Below are 14,854 nucleotides of genomic sequence, written 5' to 3'. Positions count from 1 at the left end.
CTGATCCCCTCAGTGACTTTACAATACTTCTTTTGTGTCACCAGGACTACTGTTGCCTCCCAGTCAAACTTCCCACACTGGTCTCTGAAACTGCACTCCCTGCTTTTGCATGTTCAGTTTCTGTATCTGCAAGGGCATGAATAAGGGCTTGTTTGAGGACACAAAATTTACTATGGCCATTTTACAAATTGGGTTCAGGCTGAGCTCTGTGTCCATGGAAAATTGCCAAAAAGCATCTGATCCTGGTAATTAGGGGAAGGGCGTGTGAGGAACCTGTGGAAAGAGGTCCCTCACCCTGCCTGACTCACAGCTGGAGTTTCTCCCTGGCAGTTGAGACGGGTGATGTGAGAGGTTAGTCAAGAGTGGGAGCAGATTCCTGTGGGGCTTCACCAGCCAAATTCCTATCTAGCAAAAGGTTGCTACAGCAACTCTGAGCCGCCCGAGATACAGAAATTATTGTAATGGCTGCTGAAATGCCTCGCTACTGCTCTGAGACAGGATAAGGAAAATCCTTCCCTTTGATATGGAATGGTTACCTGCCATGCGTTTATGTCAGCGCTGTACAAGCACCGGGCTTCCCGAACTTGCTTGGGAGCCAGGGTTACCTTTCAGTCAAAAGCAAGACGCCGTTACTCATGTGCAGGTAATGCAAACATAGAAATAATAAACCTAAGCACTGAACATCAAGCCAACACTTTTTTTTTTTTTTTCTTTCCCCATGGAGAGAATAAAATAGTAAACAAGTCATATCATATGTTAACATCCTATGGAACGAGCTGACCAGAATATACAAACCTGCACATAGCCAAATTTTCCTGACTAGAGTTTCTGGTTTTCAAAATTCACATAGATACAAAAAGAAACAAACAAACAAAAACAGGACAAAGCCCTCATAGCTTCCCAGCCACTGTCCAGCTGTTTTTTGGCTGCCTCCAGCCTGAGCATGTTTTCCTCTGGCACTTGGCCCGCTCACAGGTCATTCAGTCCACTGGACTATGTCATAAATACCAGACAGAGACGATGCTTTGGACAGAATGGGAAAGCTTGTGACCTAAACGGGACCTGAATTTAGAATGGGGTGGACTGAGGATAACAGAGACGTAGAACCAGCACTATCAGCATACTCTCTAAGTGAAAAAAACTTTCTCAAAGTTGCTCCCATTTACCTCCCTTTTGCTTCAGAGCAACTCACTTTACTCTAGAAGCCAACAATGAAAACAGCAGAAACTCCGTTATCTGAAATAGTAGCTGTTTTTAGCTGAAATAACTAGCTTTTAAAATTATGGCGATAATTTCACTAAGACCTCAATTTATACCTCAGCGCTGCATTTTGGTCACAGGAAAAAAAAAAAAAGGACCAAATTGTTGTGGGTGCAGATACACTCAGATTGATATGGTTACGACCTGGCTGAATTTGGCCCAGCATGCCTAGAACATCCTTTGGGATTATTCAATTCAAAATACCACACTAATCCAATCTCCTAAAGCTGCCAAATGTAGTAATAGTTGGTATCAGCATGTGGCATTTTATAGTTTTTGATACAAGCTTGGTCGCTTGTTAACAGAGAATTTTTTAGGTTTCTTACTTTTTGCCAGGTCTGTGAGCTTTTGGGCTAACCCTGAAAAGCCTGAGAATGAACTGTGCTTCCACTGTGTCCAAACACCCTGAGCAAGTTATTGTCTACTGAGAAGCTGGTTCTCAGAGCTCAAGAAAAGCATATCGTTTTTAAAACAAAACATTTGTTAACTAAGGATTTCCTGGATTTTTCTGCTTTCTTATTTATACTATGATCTAGACACTGTGAAACCACTGTTTAACTTCCAGTATTATTTATGGAAGCGAGCCCGTTGATGTTTCCAGGTCTTAGAGAGAACTTCCAATTTGCTGCTTCAGTACCAGGTGCATAATCCTGTCCTTAATTAATAAACTAAAAAATAACATAGTGCAAGTACTTAACTCTCTCATGCTTTGTCTGACTCTCCATGGGCAGGGCATCTTTTACCGAGTCAAGGTTCCTGAATCCTGAAAGCTCTACTTCTGTGACAATTTAGGTCCCGTGGTTGTCCAGCCTTTTCAGTGCAGGAGGGTAAATATTAGTTTGGGAGCATTCCTGTTGCACACAGAAATACATAATGCTTGCGCACACAAACAGATTTTAGGAAACAAACAATTTTGATGAAATTTTGCACATTACCACTTCTGACTAAAATTCTTCAATTCACAACAGAAAGAAGCAGGTAAGGAATAATGATTCAGCAAACTGGTTCCAACTTCTGTGCTGTCACTGTGACTACTCTGATTTGTAACTGTGGTGAAAAAATCACTTCAAAGTATAACCCTCTCTGGATGCACCCTGGGTTTGCATGCTGTTTGCATGTATTCCGTGCTATCCATCACAGCTGCATAAACAAAGTGGTTTGTAAATATTAGCAAATTAGAAACCAGCATTTTAAATTTAGTTTGCTTGAGTAGAAATGACCATGCATATAGTACAAGGCAGCACAGAATCAGGTCAGTGAAGTTCACGTGACTCCTATCTAGGCAAGATTGTTATAGGTTGCACAATAGAGGCCATTAACAAATAGAAGAGGAGAGAGAGCAATAATAATAAATAACTTATTTAAAACTCTGCTCAGGTGCTCCTTTACCTTACAGTCCTTCTGTCTGCCACTCGTCAGAGGACCGTTTGTGCATCACTGCACAAACTTCACCATCACACCATCAGTTACAGCTGCCCCAAAGACTTCTATGATGACAGATTACAATGTGATGACCCATGAGGATGTGAGTGGGATGGAATATTGTGACTTTCAAATGCCTTTTTGAAAACCTGGGGAAATACATCCCTGAAGTCTTTATTTACAAGAGAAAATATTAAGACTACAAAACACTTCAAACACTTGCTGAAACTAGAAAATCTTGGGTTAGAAAAGGAAGCCCAGAATCACGTAATTAAGGATTACGTTGGGGCATATACATGGAAAGGCAGCCTTTACTCTGGCATTTTCTAACTTCGGTGCGCTTGCAAATTATTCATATTTTGGCAAAGATGTTGGATACATAAAACGTACATATTATATATAGAACTGCATTTATCTCTGTTATATTTTTTGCCTTACGAATATACTTTCCCGGTTCCACGTCAGAACCTACAACATGAACATATTCAGATGCCAGTTGCTGGAATCAATTGTTTCTTGATAATCCAAAGGCTGAGCCTGGACTTGCTCAGCCTCTCCATACTTCAGTCTTATCTAGCACTTTTTCTAAGCCACCCAGATAAATTATCTCAGTGTCCTGAGGTAAAGCGATTCTCATGTCCATGGGGTCTGGGTTGCTCCAATCTCTTTATTTATTTATTCTGCTTCATCTGCCAGACAGTTCTGAGCTCAAGCATTAAGAGTGATGAACAGGAAAAGCTTTCTCTTTCACTGACTTAATTTTAAAAAGAAAAAAATGTATAATGCTGTACCAAGAATTTCCAAATAAAAGAAGTGGTTTTAAAACATTTCTTTAGTAGGAGTGTGGCCAACAATCCACATAAAGAAAGACCAAGATGTGAATCTGAACAGAATCCTCGTGTAGAATTAGGAAAACAGAAGAAAGAGTGAAGAAGGAGAAACACTAATTCACCTTCTTGCAAAACACATACATAAGAATGTGGCATATTCATTTGCACTTGAACAGATTATTTAGTTCTCCAGAAGGAATCAAAAAGTTTCCCATATTTTTTTCCTGGACAATTTTTGAAGAATCCTTTGAGTTATTAAGTTATTATAGAAGCAAAAGCACCATATTTAACTTTTATTGCATTCAAATTCTGAATTATACTACTGATTAAAAGATTCATTTTCACTCATGTCCTCTTTCTGTAATACAGATATTCTCCAACAGCAGCAGAACACTGCTCTTTGTTGCTCTGTTGTTCTTCATGATCTCAAAGCACTGTAAGTGGAAGTTTCACATTGTATTATGCAGACACTTCAGTTTCATTTAATTTAGTGAAAACTGAGGCACGGAGATTCAGGAACTGTGAAATCTGAGAGCAGAGCACACAACCTTCAGTATTCCGTATGCACACCCATTCCTTCTTCCTTCCTTCCAGCATATGTACTCTTTCAAAAACTAAAGGCAGGCAATGTACTAAGCATCCTCTGACATGGTTAGAGAACTAATGTGCACTCAGACCACAGCAAACTTATATTAAAGATGCCAAGGACACCGAACACGTTAGTATCAGGAAATCCTGATTGCCTCCATTGAGAGGTCAATGAAGGATTATTGTGTACATTTGCTGTTTGTTACTCAAATATCACTTCCTTATGACAATATGCATTACCTAATCTGCAAAGGTCAATGAATTACTCTTTAGTTCCTTGCAAATGACTGTGCAATGAACTTTGCCATTTTTAATACATATTTCTGAGGAAAAAAGCTACTAGTACAGATATGAGGCTCAGAAAGCCTCTCGACCTGAAGCACATTTCATGACAATATATTTCTAGCACTACCCATAGAGCTTCATAACTACCAAACCTAAACAGAGACTTTCTTAGAACTGATCCACAATTTGCACAGAACCTAGCACACACTAAGCATATAAGCAGTCTAGTTGTTGATTATTGAATCCTTATGCAATATCAGTACAATTAGTCAGTATATTGATCATCAAATACAAAGAGATTTAGGAAAACTGAGATATATTACCAACTGATGTGTGCTAATAGTTAATAGTGGCTTTGGTGAACAACTCCCTCTGCACTGTCAATTTGCTCACTTAAAAAAAGAGGACCTAATGTGGAACTATTGCAGATCAACAGCTTGTCAAAACTGCATAAACGCACACAGACTGGTAGGGCTGAACACAGTGCTGATCATGTACGTAGCTGCCAACTTCTCTTGTCACCCATGTGGGGCTCCACTGAAATCAGTCCGTTTGTATGAATACTCAGCGCAGTTTACAGGTCTGAACCACTGTGGATAGTTTCCATAGAACTAGCAATCTCCATGCTGAACCAGGACAGCAGGGTTTAACTTAGCAGGTAGTGGAATGCACAAGCACAGCACAGAGACAAGACTGGGGAATTAGGCTGCTGGCAAGTAGCAGCTGAAAGCTGATTGAACACAACAGATTGGGCTTTCATACTGGACAGATAGGCAGCAGCTATTTAAATGGAGCATTAACAGTTTTGCTCTTAATTATTTCCAAACCTTCCAGCTAATTCAGACTCAGTATGACATGTATCTTGGCCTCATTTATTTGCTGTTTCTGTGTGAGTCGAGTTAAAGCTGAATGGTTTGTTGAAAATCTCTGTTGAAAACCATTTTCTTTTAAGTGCTTGTCTTCTTTCCTCAAGCAGTGCTCATATAAGTAATTGAATATATGCCCGACAAAAATGTTTGCTTTCTCCATTCCAAGTGGAATTTCTTCTGAAATGATACTGCCTTGCAAGCCAACAAATGCTCATCATTCTGACCCAGTGGCAGGTGGAAGGCCAATAATGTCCAGAGCTAAATGGGAAACATCATACCTTCAGAAAAGGGAGATTCTTATCTACACTGTTATATGTCATTTACTTTTTGGTCTGGTATGACCTATAAGACTGTGGCATTTCTATGTACAGTACAGTTTTTCCAGAAGTTTTTAGAAGTATATCAGTTGCAAGTTTTACCTCAGTTGTGTGTATAGTTAAACTTGTGAAAGCCAGAATGGCTGGTTTGTACCTCGAAGAATATAAACCTTTACTAATAAAAATGTCAAACCTATCTTAAATATCTCTGAAATAAGTGAATGACCGTCCAAAATTACGTAGCTGCTTCCAAAAGGAAGCATTTGAGCCCTGTTTTCACACTGGTAGTTTCTATACATCCACCTTATACTGTATTTCAATAAAGACTGGAAACCCTCATCAATACTAATTTGATATGGATCCAGGGTGGACATACAAGAGCACTTGTGACAAGTGGGACAGAATGTACCATTTGACATTTATTCAGCCTGAGAGATTACAGACACGTGAAGGTTATAGTAGTCTAAAGTTTAAAAGGTTCATGTAGACAACATGATATAGTAAAATGGGAGTGGGACAGAATGGAATGGAAAAGTTTGGTCAGAAAGGAACTTAAAAGATCATGAAGTCCAACTACCTGACCTCTTCAGAGCTAACCATGACTCCATGTTTTCTTAGGGATGCTGAGTAGCCACAGGTTTTAACAGGGCAGGATTTCCCTGAGTTCTTGTACAGCAAATATCAATTAGCAGACCTGCTGATCTCTTCCTACAGCTGTCATAAACAGATCCTCCATAAATACAATACAGAAACTATTCACTTCTTTACCATTTTTAGTGCAATTCTTATTTGTCTTTTTTCTTGGTCTTTTCTGGCATGTTTCAAATGTGAAAACTCTTAGATGTGAAAGGTAATCAAATTCACGCTAGGAAGCGGTACGTGAACTGAACATATTGCCCCAAGGCTTAGGCCTGAAGGAATTTCAGCTGTGCAGAGATCCAGTGCTATAAGAGAATACAGAAATATAAAGAACATATTGACTTAGCTATGAAAACAGCCAGGCATTATTGGATTGATAAAAGTAGTAGGGGGAGGGGGTAGAGGTGCGTGTAAAAACAACATGATTTGTAACAACAGTGATTCACACTCCTTTTGCACGGATATAAAGAGCTACAGAAGCATTGTTCTAGTTTGGCACTGCCATAAACTCCCCAGCTGAAAGCAGCACCAACCGGTACAGGTGAGCCAAGGTGGGACAGCAGCAAGGCTTGCTCTGTTCCTTCAGTGACTGCTCCAGAAGTTCTGCCACACCTGCATTATTCCTGGAGTACCTTATCCTCCCCCTCCACTTTCTGCATGGATGATTGAAGCTACAGCCTGGCCCTAATTTTGCAGCTAGTCTCAACAAGTACAGTTAACAGTCCAAAGCATTCCTGGCACAGGGGAGCAGACACGAGCAAGTCTTTTAGCAATTAATATCCAAGAACATATCAGACAGAATATATTTTCCAATTATGCATTCTTTATAAAAGTTATAAATTATGAACTCTAGATAGCCAGTTTGTACTGTACCTTCCATTTCAGCTGTGGATGTGATGATTCTTGAATGTGCAGTCAGAACAAGGTAGGACAATGTCTCTAATGGTTTTGCTTTCTGTTTACAGAGTCTGGAAAAGAACATCTATTTTCTCCACAGTGAAGCAAGTTTTAATCCAAGTTTTGTTTTACTACTCCATTGAAGACAACATACTGTATGTTTTTCACATTTTCTGTGCTGTAAACAAGGAAACTGGATTATTTAACTTTTAATTTCATTTAATCATCCTCTCATACCTCACATTTATCTGTTTGCTTATTACCATATTATCTATGGATGCAGCAGCTAAATGTCATTATTTTTATTGTACAAATAGGGCACTCAGAAACAAAATGCTTATCCAAGTAGGCCAGTGGCAGAGGTAGAAATATAACTGTGGGTTAATGTCCAGTAACAAAAAAAAAAATGGGATTTTCATCTACAGTGCTCTTGGATTTAAAATATTATTTTGCCTGGTTCAAAGACACTGTATTATGTCTCCACATGGCTTTTTCTTAGAGCTGTGCAGCTGGAGTACTAGTGTTCTGAAATGTCCCAACTGAATTTCAAATGAATATCAGAAATAGGCACGGATATACATGATACATGCAGAATATGTATCTAGGGAAATCACAGAAGATCTAGTTTCCACTAGTTGGTTATACATAAATTATTTAGGCAATCTTCATAAGCCTGTTGATTAGCTGGAGGCAGATATCTATTTTAGGTGTACTTAGGGTCAGGATTAACTCACAAAACTTGGATGGCATTGTCCATAAAACAGCTAGAATTATTTCAGCAATCTCATCTGAAAATGAGGTGTTCTCCTTTATCACTTTTAAATATATGTATTTTAGCTTTCCCTAACGAAGAGGATGACATTTCTGGAAATGATGTGTTAAATGTCTTACAAAGTTATACTAGAAACTATTTAGGTGACTGGAGAAAGAACAGGACTGAGAGCCAGGAGACTATTTCTATTTCTAGTTCTGCCATAGATTTTGTGACTTTGAACCTCAGCTCGTGCTTCTGTGAAATGGGGATGATAATATTTACTGTTCTCTCAGGGATATTTTGTAATGCAATTTTCATGGTGGTCTCTGAAATGCCTGAGATCCTTGATTACAGTGTTCAAATGAAAGCAATTACTAAGATAATAGTATCAGCATGATTATTGATGATAAAAAATAATGTTTGATAATGTTATTGATGTTAAATTATGAGCTTGATAGCGTGGTTCTCAAAAAAAAAAAGCCCAACCTGTTCATATCAGGAAGATCGTTGTAACACACTTCTAGGAACAAGAATGCTGCCAGCATAGTTGCAACATGAGTGGAAAAGAATCTGTGAAGCTCTCTGTCTGAGCAATTGTAGGAGGCAGAAATGAATATCTTTTCAATAATGCTTTGTGACAGAGGAGCAGAAGCAGCTTTAGAGCTTAACACTATTTTTAAAATATGACTCAGGAGAGGTTTTCTTTTTCTAACTGAGCTGGGGAAAAAAAAACACAAAAACCACCCAAGAGTCAAACAATCTTTTAGAAAGCTGGAACCTTTCAATAAAACAACTATTGTAGGTCAGGATAATTTGAATTTGCATACAACACCATTGACAAACACAGAAGAGATCTATGCATAATAAACAGAGAAAAACAGATCTGATATATTGGAAACCTTGAGTTCTGAGAGATTAATGAATTGCCCCTTCCACAACATACCATTTTTGTGAAATACCTACATAGATTGTACTGAATAGCAGAAATAAGATGAAAAATCAACGCAGCTGTAATTCCACTAAAGCAATATGTATTCAGATTTGGTTAGTCACAGTAACAGAAAATGAAGGCAGTTCTACAGCTTCTCTTTTCTTCCCACCTCAGGAAGCTGATGCAAAGACCTTAACAAAGGTAGGGAAAAGTGACAGATGCAATGCAATTGCATCCATTACTCCTACCACAGAAACAGTGCCTTTTTAAAAACAAAGCTCACCACTGTTTTGGGTCACGCAGATTTCTGATGGTTCAGCCTGGAAGAATTTAACTGGTAATCCAAACAGATCATTTCGTTTCAATCTCTGATTTTGCCTTATGTTATAGGAGACAAAAAAGATCAACATAAAATTTAAAGTTATCGTGTAACTAATAAAAGAGCTTCTTTGACAGTATAGAAGAATGAAAACTAAAGTGTGTTACTTTGGTATCTTAGTAGTAACTTTTAATGAGTTTGGATTAAATCTTCAACACAAAACACAGGTGCTTCAGCTTGTGTCATATCAGAAAATGTCACAAGTCTAAATAAGTCGTGTGCCATTTGTCTGAAACAATGGCTGAAAATCAGGTAATCTCCATGACTACGTAGAGCTTTCCAGTCTCACATTATTGCTACTCACCTACATGGAGAGCATAAGGATGTCATCCTTTCAATTTTGAAAAGCCATAGGAATAACTATGATTCAGAAAATATAAGATAGCTATGCATTGCATGGGGAAAATCTTCATGGTACAGTACTACAAAACAACAACAATATATATTGTTTATACCACCTTGATTATAGTTTCTGATATGGTCAAGAAATGCAAAAAAATAACATTTTAAAAATAAGTAATTCAGGTCACTTCAACATAAGACTCTTATTAGACAAAGTTGGAGTAAATAGAAAGTGGAAAGACAAAACACTGGCATCAGTGAGCGATGTTCTGGTTGTTGCTGCTGCTCACAGACTAATATAAGCATCGTTATGAACATACTGATAGGAACATATGAGAAGTGTTAACTCTGTACTTTTCAGACATCCTTCTTTCCTTCATGCTTCCTATCACAAGGAGGACCGTACAAAAAAACTGTGGATGAGTAATTCCCATTCTCTTTTTCCTTTCAGTGTACAAGACTGGTTCTGTCTCCATAAATATCTATGAAGCAGGAAAGGAATTTGAATTTATAGTGCCCTTAGAGACGGATACAATGGCACTATTAATCCACAGTAATTACTGCCCTACCTTGTAGCTGGTAGTTTCTAGGACTTGTCATGAGCCTGCTGAGCACGAGACTAACTCTCTTGTACCTGGTTAGTATAGAGACAGTGTGCACTACGTGTTCAACAGAGTGCAAGGTAAGCTCTGAATGCCAGAATTCATTTTTGTGATTCAAGAATCACAAAAAGAAAATCATCCAAAGTAACTGACTTAAGTATTAATACTCTGAGAAATGGAACTGTGTGGTACATTTGTGTGTCCAACTTGAGGCACTGTTCTCCTGAATGCCAGAGACTGCTGACTGCTGGCTTCAAAACCAAAGCAACCTCTCTGCTCTGGAAGTGTGGCCTGAGCTCTATAGCAAAATAATGCAACTTTTATTGCCTACAGACAATATGCAGCATGACCACAACAGTTAGCCATCAACTCGTTACAGACATAAAGTACAGGTCAATTTTGTAACATCTTCCTAACAACAAACTCTATCATTTCATCAGTACTGTGGCTGACCCTGCACATCCTTACAAGCTTGGCAGGATCCCTAGCCACTTCTACAGATAGTAAAACTGAGATCCAGAAGCTCACAAGGGATATTTACAAAGGAAAAAAAAAATGGCAGCTAGCTACCAAATTAATTAGAATTAGACCTTAATTAGATGGAAAATTCAGGTCAGGATGAGAACATAATTCAAATCTCGTGGGCACCGACCAGTGCTTTGTTTCTAAAGCTGTTGTGCATTTTTAAGATAGCAGTGAAGCTGATTTCCCTTTAAGAGAAATGACTTGGCCATCAAATATGGATAAAACTATTTTTTCAGATATGCATGATGGATCTTGGTTCTGATAAAAAACGTTGCTCTCTCCCATACTTCTAGATCCCCTATTGACGTCAGTATTGGGATAGAGAGAAAGATTTTTCCAAACAGGGAAATGGAGATGATTGTGGCAAATACTCTAATGGAGTCTTCAGTGATAAAATAAATAACTATCAATAGGACAAAGAAATAAGAGAAGAAATCTACCAAGCCAAACTGCCATCTCTTATTGTCACTGAGACCAGAATCTGGCTCACCATCTCTTTTGCACTACCAAGGCAGTGAGCAGCTGTTCTGTGCAGGAACAGTGATCCAGTTCTAGAAATCTCCCAGCAGCAACACTATCCTTTGTATGCACGGTCTCTCAGCCTCTGTGGTAGACAAATTCTACCTGCTGCTGGTACGGGAACATATATTTCCTAAGAAGAAAAACTGATAAAGAATGAATTCAGATTATCTTAATTACCAACATTCGAGCTCATGTTTAATCACTGATTTTTCTACTGGGTTTCTGTAACTGTTTCATCCCAGTATTTTTTGCATTTTGCTGTTTAAGCTATAAGCTTCTTAAAGAGAGAGAGGGGAAAAAATCCCTAGACATAATGCCATGAAATCAAAGAGCAAGCTGACTGGGAAAAAAAAAAAAACAAACCAGTTACTATATTTAAACTGCATTATCCTATCACAGAACTGCAGTTTTTAAACCTTTCCACTTTGATGCAGCATTTTTGCAGCATTTTAATATGTTTTAGTAATTTAAAATGGCTGAAACATTTTAATAGCCACAATTTAAGAGGACTAAAATAGTACCGTAGGAGGAAGAACGAGTGCCCCCATTTTTCACTCGTAACGATGTGTATTTGAAATCAGCTGAGGTAATGAGCGCAGTGAGTTTGGTGGTCCCAACCGAAGTCTCATCAGGCATTTTGCCAGTCTGCAAAAATCATCACGTAATTTGGCACAGTTAAGCAGTATAACCTTGTCTGTGCTCACTGAAGGAGATCCAGGCCTGAAATAGGAGGGGTACTGCTCCTCATGGTCGCACTCAGTGTATTGCCACAACTGAGCGCCATTTTGTGTAGTGCCCTTCCATGCTACGTTTAGCTCCAGTAAAAAATGTTCATCTTCTTTGAAACTTGAGCTACAAACCAGACATTTTGTGTACAGCGAGAGACAATCCATGTGACGACCAGTAACTCTACAGTGAGTCTGCTTTGCAGCAGTGTGGATGAGTTAATGTTACTGCAGTTTGAAGGAAGGCATCCTGCAGTCCTCTCTCAGGCCAAATTCCCATTTACTTCAATTAGTAAGCATTACAGGAACAGTTTTAATGCTGCTGCCTGATGTGTTGGCTTCTTCTTCTAATATATTACAGTGAAAAAAAGACAGCAGGCCAAATTCATGAATGGTATACTTCCATTATGTGAATGGAATTTCATCAAGGCTAAAGCTAGTCCATTTTGTTGTGCTTCTTTCCAAGGTAACACTCTACAAACAAACTGCAACTTTACTTCATAGCAGCAAAATAAATCAGTTTCCTTTCTCCTTAGAGATGCAGAATGTAAAGCTATGTGCACCTGCTGGAATACCAGTCTGGAAGCTTTCATGGGGTTGCACAGCGTAGGCAGAGCTGAGTTGCCTTCATTTTGATTTGGGTCAGGATAACCATCTTTTTTAAGAGACAAGACAAATTGCTTAGGAAACTTTATGAATCCCTGGATAATGATGGGAAATTACACTTTTCAATTCACAAACCTAAGTTCCTATTATAAGAAATGATGCCAAAATGATCAGGTACTGATTCCGATGCGTCAGTTTTGCACAGGAAAGTGATTGTAAAGGAAATTCTGCTCTGGAGGAGAAACACCTGTAGAGCAGTCCTCAGTTCAGCCATTCTTCTCCCAGTGTTCACTGAGCTGTAACAGCATTCAGTGACAGGACTATACTTCAAAGTTTTTTCCAAATTATTTGAGTCTATGTTCACAAGATACAAAAGAATGGGAAGAATTAAATCTTCTGTTTTCAATGGATAAGAGAGAAACAAGGAAAGTGGAGCTGTCAAGCTGTAGCAGAACTAGTGAATCCTAGAGAATGCCAAGAGTTCACCAAGATTAGGTAGAATGCAAACTCTACCTTCCTAGCAACATTTCTGCCTGTTAACCAGTCGGACTACTTTTTTTTTATACACTGCCAACCTCTAATTGCACATGCCATGGTTCTGGTATGCCTAAATACTTTTCTGTAAGCCTTTTTGGAAACAAGCTCAAAAAGGAAACCAATAATGACATACAGAGTACATAACAGAAGGAAATAACTATGAAACATGACAGTTTTGGGGTTTGTTTTTTTTTTTTTTGTTACAGTTAGAGCATATCTACATGTGTGCAGTGTGATGCAGTGATCCGAGAAGCAACGTAACTGTATTCAAGTAACATTTGGGCACACAGACTAACCTGTCTAATAATAAAGGATAAAATTAATATGGGCATGGAGTAACTAATTCTCGTACCTAAACTGGGTCATCAGATCTAACTCATGATTTTTTGTTCAGGACTGTCCCGTGAAGCGCAGACATGCTGTCAAGAAGCCCTTACCTGGACACTGGCTAATTACACAGGAATCTCTTCTGGGGCAGCTGCACTTTTGCTAGAAAGGATGCAGGGCAACACAGCACCTAGGATGCCATATTTTATATCGCTGTCCCCTCTCCTCACTTCCTTTGCCAGTACAGAGGTAAGATTAAGATATTTTCCTTCCAGATCAGTTTCTCACAGTGTGATACTGTGGGTGGTTTTTAGCAGCGATGGATGTGCAGCTTGTATGTAGGATCTGCATTTATGTAAGCCAGCACACATGAACAGATCAGCTCTTGTATTTGCACATGCATAAGAGCTGGTTGAAACCAAGTGCTTTTAAGGGAATTTATACTGTGCTCTGTACTGTTTGCTATTGCTGGTGACATTGCTGGTGTCACTGATGTCAGACGGTGCTGATCTAACAGCTCATACTGCATTCATTGAAGTCTCTGTGAATTAAGGGGTAGGATGGCTAAATCAGTCTGTTTTCAGCATTCTGTGTCTGTTTTTGAGTCTCTGCCACTTACGGAGATGCTGCGCTGAGGGAAGCTGCTATCTCACACCACGCACACTGCTGAAATCACACTGTGCAGTTCATACCTCCTCGCGTTATCACCGTGCAAGCCAGGGCTGAGTGTGCGTGTCACTGTTATGCTGGCAGGGGCAGCGTGCGGCGCAGCGGGAATTGGGGAAGTCGTGTGAAAGACACGGCTGTGCCAGCACAGGCCCCGCACAGCCCAGCGGGACCTCTGGGGAACGAACCCCTCTGGTGCCGGCAGGGAGGCACGTAGCCGCGCTTCCTATCCTCGCCCCTGGCGGATCCGTGGCGGGGTGAGGCTCCTGTCCTCACAGTACAGCCCCTCAACTCACCCTTTGCCTGTTTTTTGTCACGACTGAGGTGGCGGCAGCCCAGCCCTCGCTGGCCGTTTACGTGAGGTTCCTGTCACGACTGAGGTGGCGGTAGCCCTACCCTCACTGTTTGGCCGTTTATGTGAGGTTCCTGTCACGACAGAGCCGGGCAGCCCCACACGCGCGCTCCAGGCTCGCATTCCTGTCACCGAGCGCGCTCCCCTCAGCCGGGGCAGCCCCGCTTCCCTCTGCCACTCTGCGCGGGTTGAAGCCGGGACAGAGGGCGGCCACAGCGGTTCACTCCGGGCCAGGGGGGCGGGAAAGCGGCCACCCCACCTGCAGGCCTCTCCCACGGCGGAGCGGAAGCGCTCGACCGGCCACACGAGGCCTGCATCACCCTCCGCCTCCTCCTCCTCCACCCCTCAGCCGAGGGCGGGCGACCGCGCTGCGCAGGACCGCGCCTCAGCGCCGTGGGGCGTGGCCCCGCTCTGTTCCGCCCCCTCCTCTGGGTCGGCCAATCAGCGGCGTCCACATGCCGCGGCGGTGAGTGGGGCCC

At 40.5% G+C, this 14,854-nt stretch overlaps 1 long non-coding RNA gene across 3 annotated transcripts in view; it reads right to left on the bottom strand.

Moving 5' to 3' along the window:
* LOC101750545 overlaps nt 1-14,712 on the bottom strand; it is a 30,779-nt gene extending 16,067 nt beyond the window's left edge. For 2 of the 3 annotated variants that reach the window (XR_005840134.2, XR_005840135.2), the window contains exon 1: nt 537-14,712. This is a non-coding gene — a long non-coding RNA (uncharacterized LOC101750545). The remainder of the gene's footprint in view (nt 1-536) is intronic. The other variant, XR_005840136.2, reaches the window with a different exon arrangement.
* Between the last annotated feature and the right edge of the window lie 142 nt (nt 14,713-14,854).

This window comes from Gallus gallus, chromosome 15 (genome assembly GCF_016699485.2).
Source record: "Gallus gallus isolate bGalGal1 chromosome 15, bGalGal1.mat.broiler.GRCg7b, whole genome shotgun sequence".
NCBI classification, from domain to species: Eukaryota; Metazoa; Chordata; class Aves; order Galliformes; family Phasianidae; genus Gallus; species Gallus gallus.
The sequence above is the reverse complement of the archived record's forward strand: the minus strand, read 5'-3'. Positions and strand labels throughout refer to the sequence as shown.